The sequence below is a fragment of the Anas platyrhynchos genome, chromosome Z, assembly GCF_047663525.1.
Source record: "Anas platyrhynchos isolate ZD024472 breed Pekin duck chromosome Z, IASCAAS_PekinDuck_T2T, whole genome shotgun sequence".
Lineage (NCBI taxonomy): Eukaryota > Metazoa > Chordata > Aves > Anseriformes > Anatidae > Anas > Anas platyrhynchos.
The window spans coordinates 23,714,192-23,723,893 of NC_092621.1; the positions used below are offsets into that span (position 1 = coordinate 23,714,192).

Sequence of the window (9,702 nt, forward strand, 5' to 3'; positions counted from 1 at the left end):
TGGACTGGGGACCTTGTGCTTGTCCTGGTGGACTAAGGCTAGAAGGAAAATGAGGAATTAGGGGGTATCCTATTATCTGTTGTTCCAATATCCCACAGGCACCCTTAATTCCAGCCTACCTAAGAAAGAGGCAGCTACATCATGTGTTCCTGACCCTGAAGATGAACCCTGCTAAGTACACACCTCTGGTCCTGTGGGCTGCTCCTGAAGCTGACTGTTCACAGGGATGCAGAGAGGTAGGAGCCTGCCATTTGTGGGACTGGAAGAGCAGTTCTGGAGCACTATTGGTGCAGAAAGTTGCAGTGCTTTCCTCAGGGGAAGGCAAACCACATGCGCAATGTGATCAGGTACTATTCTTGCTCGTCTGTGGGAGGATGAGTGGGCACGAGCAAGCGCAGGGAATTGGCACACTCTGCTGTGCTCTGCATGCCTGCCTCCCTGCCTGACTGCTGCTCACTTCCCCGTCAGGAGCAAAAGCTGTGATGGACCCCGTTTTTTTGTCACCAGAGTTTGTTGAGGTAGGTGGGAAGGGGCTGCGTGGCTGCTGACCCATGCAGCAGGCTGCGAGCAGGCATTAGGTGATCCCACCACTCAACCCTCGCCCACGCCCCACACCAAGAGGAGAGGTGATGGGCAGTGCTAGGCTGTGCTGGTGCCTGAAGGCCAGCACACTGTGTCGTGGTGCCATCTTTCACATGGTCTTCCTCTCCAGGCTTGTGGCTTGTCCCAGCCTTCTGCCAGGGTCTGTCTCTGGAGGAATCTAGTGCATATTTGAGCTAATTTTTGTCTACCTTCTCTTAACTTTTAATTAACTGTCTAACACAGTGAAAGTAAGGCTATCCTAATTCTTTTCACATGCTTAGTGAAGAACAATAATTCAGCTGCAGAGTAAAAATGTTCTTATCACAGCAGAATGATTTCTCCTCCTATTCCCATTCTCCCTGTCATGGTTAAAGATTAGTTTATGTTTCACAGGGAATTTTCATTTTCAGGAAGCTTGAGCTTGGCTTCAGAAATGTGCTCAGGGATGAAACTCAGTATATCAAATCTCAGCTTGGAAACAAATAACCATTTGTACAAAATTGCAAAAAAAATTCCATTTGTCTGAAGGTTAATACTTATTTTAGAATATGTTGTACTTCTGATCTTTGAAAGTGTAATCTAAAGGATACTTATAATATACTCCATCTCTCTCTGTAATTTAAGCAAAACAATTGACCTATCAATGAAAAACAGCTGCTTTAAAGCTACTTCAATGTACAGCAACCACAGTTTATATGATAAAGTGGAAAAGACTATCTTATGCCAACCAGATTGCTTTGGGCATTTTTAAACATCCCTCCATCACCACCACATCCTAGATGTAGCTAACCTCTGAAAAGGAGTGTGCAGCAAAATGGCTGGTGTAGCTCAGCTACGTAGATATGAATGTTACTGTAATATAATCTAGATGTACGGAGTCAAAGTTTATGGCTCTTTTTATTGCTACTTTCTCCCACTACTTCAACTAAACATCTCCTAAATAAAACAAAACTCAGATTGGCTTCTCCCATTACCATTCCAGCAGAACTTTTTGTGCTGTTGGAGGTAAGAACATGCCAAACCGTTCCTCATGATTTAAACTCTTCAGATGACTGGAGAGGAGAGAGGAAAATTGTTCACCATAAAGAGAGTCCAAGCATGATCCAAAATGTCTGCTGTGGCTCTGATTCAATGCGGGAATGACTTTAGATCCACAGATTGCAGTTTTGGTTGTTGAAGTAACTCTGTGGGTAACAAAATAATGAAAAGTTAAAGGCCAGAAGAGTTAACTGGACCATTATGGTAATTATTTCACTGGCATGGAAATACTCCTTTTTCTCTCTAGCCAAAACTGTTTAATATGTTAAGTCCTGTGCATGGATCACATGCAGCACAAGCTAGCAGTGATGGTGTGGCCTCCAGCTAATGGCCATGAGACAGCGTGTAAGAACTGTCATAGTCTCCAGTAAGACTGCAGTGAATGGCCTCTTCACCTCATGTGAAGAAAGATGGAGCTCCTGGTTAGCACAGGCTGTCTCCTGGATCTGACATTTCAATGCACACAGCTCTTCTGAACACATCAGGTGGGAGGATGCTTTGCTGGGATCTTTTGGGGTGAATCCTATCAAGCCAAGTAAGGACTTTGCCTCTGGGTCCTCTATTTTTAGGCAAGTGCTATGACCACTTTACCACTAAATACCAGAGGAACATATTTTCCTCTAGTAGTTTGGTTTGAAAGGTGTTTTTTTTTTTTTTTTTTTTCCCATTGCCTCTTTCTTTCATTCAGTTTGTGCTGATTGTACCTACCTCAAGAGAAGGCCTGGGGACAGACCTCTGTGGAGGGAAAAGGTGACCAACAATCAAAGAAGATTGCTGAGTCTGGAAGGATTTACAACATGCTCCTGCTATTTGTTTTTCCCTGTTTTTCACATGCCTGAAGGGATACTCCCCAGGCATAAATAAAATAGGCAAGATACATTCCCCCCTTTTTTAGCTCAGTCAGTTCTATTCTGCTCTCCCTCAGTGCACCCTGTTGGAGACCTCTTCTCCCAGGGCCATGAGATGGTTGCAGGGATATTGCAGAAGGGGTGAATGCCACTGGGAACTGAAGTGCTGCCCTCCTTGCCACAGACCTCATGGTATTTCAGCAGCACAGCCATCGTGCACTCAGCTGTGTCCCCTGCAGGGACCTCATCAAGCCTGTTGCAGCTGTTCCATAGAGGAACTGCCAGGTGCTCGACCATGGGAATAGGCAGCATCATTCAGCCTGAGGGTGCCAAAATGCTCAGGGCAGGTGGAGGAGCTTGTGTGGGTCTGTATTTGCTGGGTGCTTACAGGCACGGGCAGTGTGCTGGACACCTTCGGCAGCCACGTGTTCAGGCAGTGGCATCTTTCATTCCCTCTGTGTGTTAGGCTGTCTGCTTCAAGCAACAAATAATAAAACTGTCAGTTTGAGATTCCTGGTATTTATCAGCCTGTCCCCAGCCAGAGCACTCATGGCTAAGAATATTCCTTGGGAAGATACAAGAATTTCACTTTATTTACAGAATGAGCCCTGTTCCTGCTCCCAGGTTTAAGGCAGCCGTTACTGGTGTTGGCCTTCTACCAGTTTGGGGTCCCAGGTCTGCAGCCAGGAGAAGCCTCGTGCCTAGAGAGGCATTAGGCAGACCCTGCATCACCTAGAGCAGGAATTCAAGGAGCTGCTTCTTCCCAGGAGGGCACTTAGCAATGAGGAGGAGCGGAGCCAGAGCTGGCCAGTGGCCCCACAGATCTACTTCACTGGCACACTTCAAGTCTCTGCAAGTTGTGCTGAAGGGATTTCACATGCCCTCCAAGAGCTCCTTCCCTCCCTCCTACTGTTGCACATGGCAAATGGACACAGTGAAGAATTTTCTCTTTGAATCTATTTTGCCTTTCAAAAAAACAGTGGTGAACATACCATGCAGCCAGAATTGCATAGGGCAGCAGTCACTGGGAGGCGTGCACCCCTGACAAGTCTTCTGGGACAACTGGCAGCTCCAGGATCATGAGGTCCGGACATTTTTGTACTGAATTCCCTCAAGACCTTTTCCAACTGTGAATATGCAGCTCTCTCTCTCTCTCTCTGTTTCTCTCTGTCTTTGAATAATCCTTTGCATAACAGAATATTCTGGATGGGAACAAACAAATCTTCAGGCAGCTCTAGAGAATGATGCAGAAAACAATGGGCTGAACCAATTTTGCTTTCTCCTCCAAACTCTCTTGTGGCTCTTGATTGTCTCTGCCTATTTGTTTATTGCTGCTGCTTTCTTGTGGAAGAAATTTGGTTTGTTAACCTGATTATCTTTGTTTTGAAATGATAAATGACTTCACCCTGGTTGCCAATAGTCCATGATGCCTGGAAAATAAATCTGTGAGTCCAAGTTGTACTAACAACTCACTGATTTCTTTGGGGAAATATGAACAAAATTAATATGATGCTTATGTAATCACTTACTAAAGCTATGACTAATTTGCATCCTGGCGGTGATAAGAGGAGATAAGAAGATGTGGCATAAATTATACTCCTGTTTTTCTCCATCCATCTCTCTGGAGCCCGAGGGTGCTTGTTCACAGCTGCAGAGGTGTGCCTCTGAACCAAGCCACCACAATCACACCATCAGAGAGGTGCTGAAGCCGAGCTGAAGAGCCTCCCCAGGTCCGTGCTCTCTTGTGCTAGGCTGGCCTTGGCTGCTGGGCTTTCCCCATACCCCTAGTCTCTTCCTTCTAGGAGACTGGAAGAAAGGGCTGGTAGGAATTTCTTTGGACTTTTTCTGCAGCATCTGCCAGAGATAACCCAGTGCAGAAATCACGCCCCAGCCTTGCAGGGCATAAATCATCTAGACTAAACCATCTCTTTTATAGCAAGGCATGCACAGTTTTAGAAAACTGGCATTCCTTCTTCCTCTAGCCCTGAATATTGTTTGTTTTGTTCAAGGTTTGTGCACAGGGCAGTTCCCCACTGCTGCTGCAGCATGGGAGTCAGAGAAACCAGGCAGCTTGTATCAGCCGCTGGAGTAACTGCATGCTCCCAACTTTGCTGTACAGCAATGTGATAACTAAATTGCCTTTTAAGCGAAGAGCCACGACTTTTTAATCTTGTTATCTTAAGCAGTGTTATTGGATGCTGAAACATTTTATTATGTGTGGGAGGAGGGCTCATTCAAGGCACCCAACTCCTGCTCCCCAGGGCTGCCGTTAGCACAGCCTGTACCGAGCCGTCCTGCTGCACAGACAGGCTGGTTTTCTGGGGCACTCTCCCTTGTGCCCTCCCTGACCACTGCAAGTGAGACTGCACTGCAGCCTTTCCCTTGCTGGGAATATTAATTTGGGTGTCCCTCCTTTTGTGTAGCCACCTAGTGCCATTACACACAATGCCTCCACCTCTGTCCAATTTAACAAGAAAGGAAGGCAGCAGGTTCAAAAAAAGTTCAGAGGGGTGTGGGATTGACAGATGTGCATGCACACTGTCACTGCAGAAATCGGTTTTCTTTAGGAAGTTGGGCTGAAAATGAGGCTAGTGTACCTTTTCACAGCATGGTCTGTATTCTGAAGGCATGTCAGTACAGGGCAGTATTGAGCCTTGCATGTCCTGAGCCAGTTCCATCTGAGCCTTTATGTCAATGACACAGTGTGTACTGAGATAAGTTTGTATACTGGAAGCATCTCTTCTGTCCAGGGGCAGCTGTGCTGTTTCTGGCTTGGGAGCCAGTTCATCCAGCATCAGGCTGAGGAGCTCTGCGGTACATTGCATTGTGCAATGCAGACATATCCAATTAATTCATCTGAATAGTGGAATTCCCTTAAAATGTTGCTCTCCAAGTAGAGACTAGAGGCCAAATTTGAGGTCATTTGAACAAAGTACACCAAAGATGCAACCTCTGCTTAAAAACATCATATGCCATCCCAGTCTTACTCCTCATGCAGTATTTTATTTGCTGGTTGTTAACACATCTGGATATCAAACCATGACTCTAATCCTCCCCAGGCTGTTATCAGGTCCTGTACTTGGAGTATGGCATTTAGTATGGAATGGTGTTTGACACCCAACGGCCCTTGGAGAGGTAATGTTAGGAAAAGTAATGAGGGTACAGTTCTGATCTCTCTGGATTAGGTAAAGGAAGTTAGGGATGCACGCACAGTAGGACATGGTTTATGGGCACTTAGTTGTGATGGCTGTGGGGATATGAACTGCAGGATTGCTAACTTTTCACCTGCAAGCTGCAAGGAAATATTTTTTTTCCTTTCACATTTCTGCCCCAAGAGCAGAGCTTTCACCCTAACAGGCAGTGTTTCAAAGGGCTCTGAAATTACACGCATGCTCAATTTCTTCTGAAAGCTCTTGTGCCTTAGCAGGGCCGGAGGATAAATTTAGTCTGGGACCACTTGACACAGCATGTTCTGCAGATACTGCCTCCCCACACACATATGCAGCTGCCTTCCATATCCAGAGTGCTCTAAAAGCTCCAACCTGCCCACCCCCAATAAACACAAATACTGATTTGCTGCAGCAAGGATGTTTGGCAGAAGTGGGGAGTCCTTCTTTCAAAGGATATGTGGGGTGGGGACCACAGCAAGAGAGCCGTCTACAACATTTTCCAGACTTTTACAGTGCATAGCAGGAAAGCAAAACAAAACAAAACAAAGAAGAAAAAAACTTTCCACAAATAGGCTCTCTGACCTTGCACCAGTCTTTAAGCATGACATGTTATCACAGTCCAGATGCTTTACTGCCTCCTTCTGAAGAGACTTGACATCTAGCATTTCCTCACAGACCCCTCACTGAGGGACACTGACTCTGCAGCGAACTTGCACAGGGTCCGCCTGTGCCTGCAGCAAATGGGGCCAGATCTCAGGCACGTCTCATGTCTCTCTCCTCATGACAGCTTATGTAGGCAGTGCTGGGATAGGATGGTTGGTTTGGTGGGAGTCATCAGGGACCACATGGGGAATGTGGCACAGCTGCCATGCCCTCAAAGCATCACAGAAATGAATGGCAGTTATGTAAGGAGATTAGTTGTGCCTGATACTTTCCAGAACACAAAGTCAACACTTAAAGGCCTAAAGTATAATTGACTTAAACCTCCCTGTACTGGGAAATCTGGAACTTGCCTTCTGCAATAGCCCTTTCACAACCACCTTAACTCTGCCCCTGTTTGAAATGCTTCTCTAACCACTGTGAGAGCTCACCAGACTGCCAACTTCCCAGCCCTGTGAAGAACAATATGGGAATGTACAGGAGTCCTGTGAAGGGACAGGGAGGCCTCTTGGGGAAACGATGAATTTAAGTCAGATGTAATGAAGTAGGAGCTAACTCAGCCCTATGTGTCCTCACTTGCCTGTCCCACTCAGATGGAGTGCAGGCTCTGAAGGAGCTCATGGGCAGACAATAAAGACATGGAGCAATGCTTAAGCCTCTGAACCTCTCTGCTCCTCGTGAGGCAAAGAGATGGAGCCATTCCAAGTCACTTCCATTCACTCCTGGAGCCTCTCAAATGGAGAGCAGCAGTATTTAATGACAGCCATAAATCATTAAGTAATTAAGCACGCAAGCTATAAAACACATGTGCAAACAAACCTTGTGCAGTGATGTGTACGTAGAGCTTGAGGTTAGAAAGCTAGCACATTGCTACATTCCTACAAAAACATACCCATCGCTGCACTGGAGATCAAGATAATCTGTGTGGGGAAATACTCCTCTTTCTCCCATGAGCTATTGTTATTGGCCTGAAAAATTTCATTACCATAGTTATATGGGAGTTAGTAACCAGGGCTAAAGTTCAGGCAGCCAAGTCTTAAAAATGTTGGCACATTTCGTGAAGCAGGGATGCCAATTCCATCCCTGTTTATTCCAGTGTTTTTGTATTATATCCTAGCAGTCTTTATAATCTGATAATTTTGCCAAATCCCTTCACTTTTTCTTGCATTTTCCAGGGAGTGTGTATCTTCCCAGATCTTTGGCAGAACATATGAGAGCAGTCTGGCCTGTTGGTGGAGCATGGCAGGAGCAACCACCAAGGGCTATGTCAGCAGACACGTATGTGGGGGCTGCTGGAGATTCTCTTCCAGCAGGTTGGGTTTTAATTTACTTGTTGTGCTATTTCTGATGTTTTTACTGCTGTCTCTTTTCAGTTACTTCGGACTCTTCGTGACTGAGTAAGCAAGGGATGTCACCAGGTGAACTCACAAGAGTTTTTCCCCTGCCACAGCAGTGTCTATGAGATGTGCTGGGATCTGTGTGTCTTCAGCTCCTACTGGGATGGCACCTCCAGACTACCACCAGATCCAGAGAGAGGGGAACCTCCCCTTCACCTTCAGACACTGAGTTTTGAAAGATGGATATTTTTAATTTTATCTGTGATGAAATAGCTGATACACATTCCTAGCATTTGGAGGGGCCTTCATGAAAGGGCTGACTGACTTCCTTCTTTTATTAGTCTTGGATGATACTGTACTAGCTCCTCTGGTGCATGCATGCATTTGTAGCCCTTGGGAGCCTAGATGACCAGCTGGAACGTGATTTCCTAAGTCATCAGCGGGGAGAGGGATGCAGCCCTGAGGCTGCTCCCTCCTCCTCCTGCCTTGCCTCCTGGCAGAGAGCTAACAAGACAACAGGATGTTTCTCATTTGGGTTTGATGTTATTTTCCCCACACTGTAATATCATAGAAGAACCAAGGGCAGATAGTGCTCTTTGATCTGAGCACGAGAGATAATTATAAACATGCTGGCAGAAAACGTTTTTATATAACCATACAAGTGTTTCAAAGCAGTGCAAAAAGCAGGAAGGTGGGATTAAGATATACCCAAAATGAAATGATTATGTTAGACCGGATGGATTCATTTTGTGCCAAACTCCTCCCCACCTCCCGCCAGCAAATAATATTGCCAGATGGTAAGAGGTTGAAAATTTCTGGTCATGTTTGTAAAAGCTATCACTTCACTGAATGTGTAGATCTGCCCACAGACCTGAAGGAATATGTGATCCCAAACAACAAAGATACATTCATACTGGTAAATATGGTGATCTGTTAGCTACTGAACACCTTGGGCCTGTTTCCCCAGGTCGCAATGCACTGAGGTATCTGGCACTGCTAATATCCAATTTGGGGCCGTAGTGTGGATTTACTTCAGGAAAAACTGATAACAGACTGGAAGGGGCATTTTCTATGTATTGAACCACAAGGGCAGTTCAAGAAAAGATGACAAGCATTCATTGCTGGAGGAAGGACGTGTAACTCAAAGCCCATCCATGGCAGCAGCACTACTTTGTCATGTCTCAGTCTCAAGGAGTTAACTCAGGAGTGGCTCTTCCTAAGTCTCTGGTAGCATAACAGCATAAATACAGCATGAATGGGGAGGCATTTGGGGCTCTGGTTGTCTGCAGAGCAAAATGTCATTCATTGCATCACTGGGTTATACAAGTTGTTTAGTGCTGTGAAATGTTTCACAGGCTGACGGTCTAAATGCCAATGCCCAGCCCCGAGTGATTGTTCTGGTGACACTGCCCTCAGTTGAATTGTGTCAGCAAGATTGAATTTGATCATACGCATGTAAAAACTTAATATATTCAGATCTGATGTCCCACAGGCATTCAGGGAAGGGTGGAAATGTGTGACCTAGTTTTAGGGAGGACGACCATTGCTTTCCTCTCCCTTAATGATTTAGACTTTGAGGTAGATTATGTACTTCTGCTGCAGAAGATGGCAGGGTCAGAAGTCTGGGTACCACAGACCACAGAGGGCTTTGATATGAAACCAAAAGTGCTACAGGATTTTGCTAGATCTAGAAAGAAAAGAAAAAAAAAAAAAAAAAAGCAAGAAGAAACATATGAGACCTCTCTGTTAGGACATCTCTTCTTATGACTACTTCTGATCTTCTCACCTCTCTGCTGCAAGATGCACCCACTGAAGAACAAACCACCCAATCCACCTGTTACAAAAACAGATCATCTGGGGACCCAGAAAGACCCCTCCTTGCTGGAATTAGTGCTGGCATCCTGCTCTCTGAGGGGAGGTGGGTGCTGGTGCATGGCTTCAACCAGCAGAACTCCCCAGGTAATTAAAGCTCCTAGGAGTGTATAGAAACACAAGAAAGAGATTGCAATAAACAAATCAGATGATGTAAAATACATATTATAGGAGAAACCTTAGCAGGCTGCAGGT

At 45.6% G+C, this 9,702-nt stretch overlaps 1 long non-coding RNA gene across 5 annotated transcripts in view; it reads left to right on the top strand.

Annotated features, from left to right (window-relative positions):
• The window catches only part of LOC101799584 (uncharacterized), a 94,848-nt gene extending 85,484 nt beyond the window's left edge, over positions 1 to 9,364 (top strand). For 2 of the 5 annotated variants that reach the window (XR_005261679.2, XR_011805731.1), the window contains one exon: positions 99 to 9,364. This is a non-coding gene — a long non-coding RNA (uncharacterized lncRNA). The remainder of the gene's footprint in view (positions 1 to 98) is intronic. The other 3 variants (XR_011805730.1, XR_011805727.1, XR_011805729.1) reach the window with 3 other exon arrangements.
• The last annotated feature ends 338 nt before the right edge of the window (positions 9,365 to 9,702 follow it).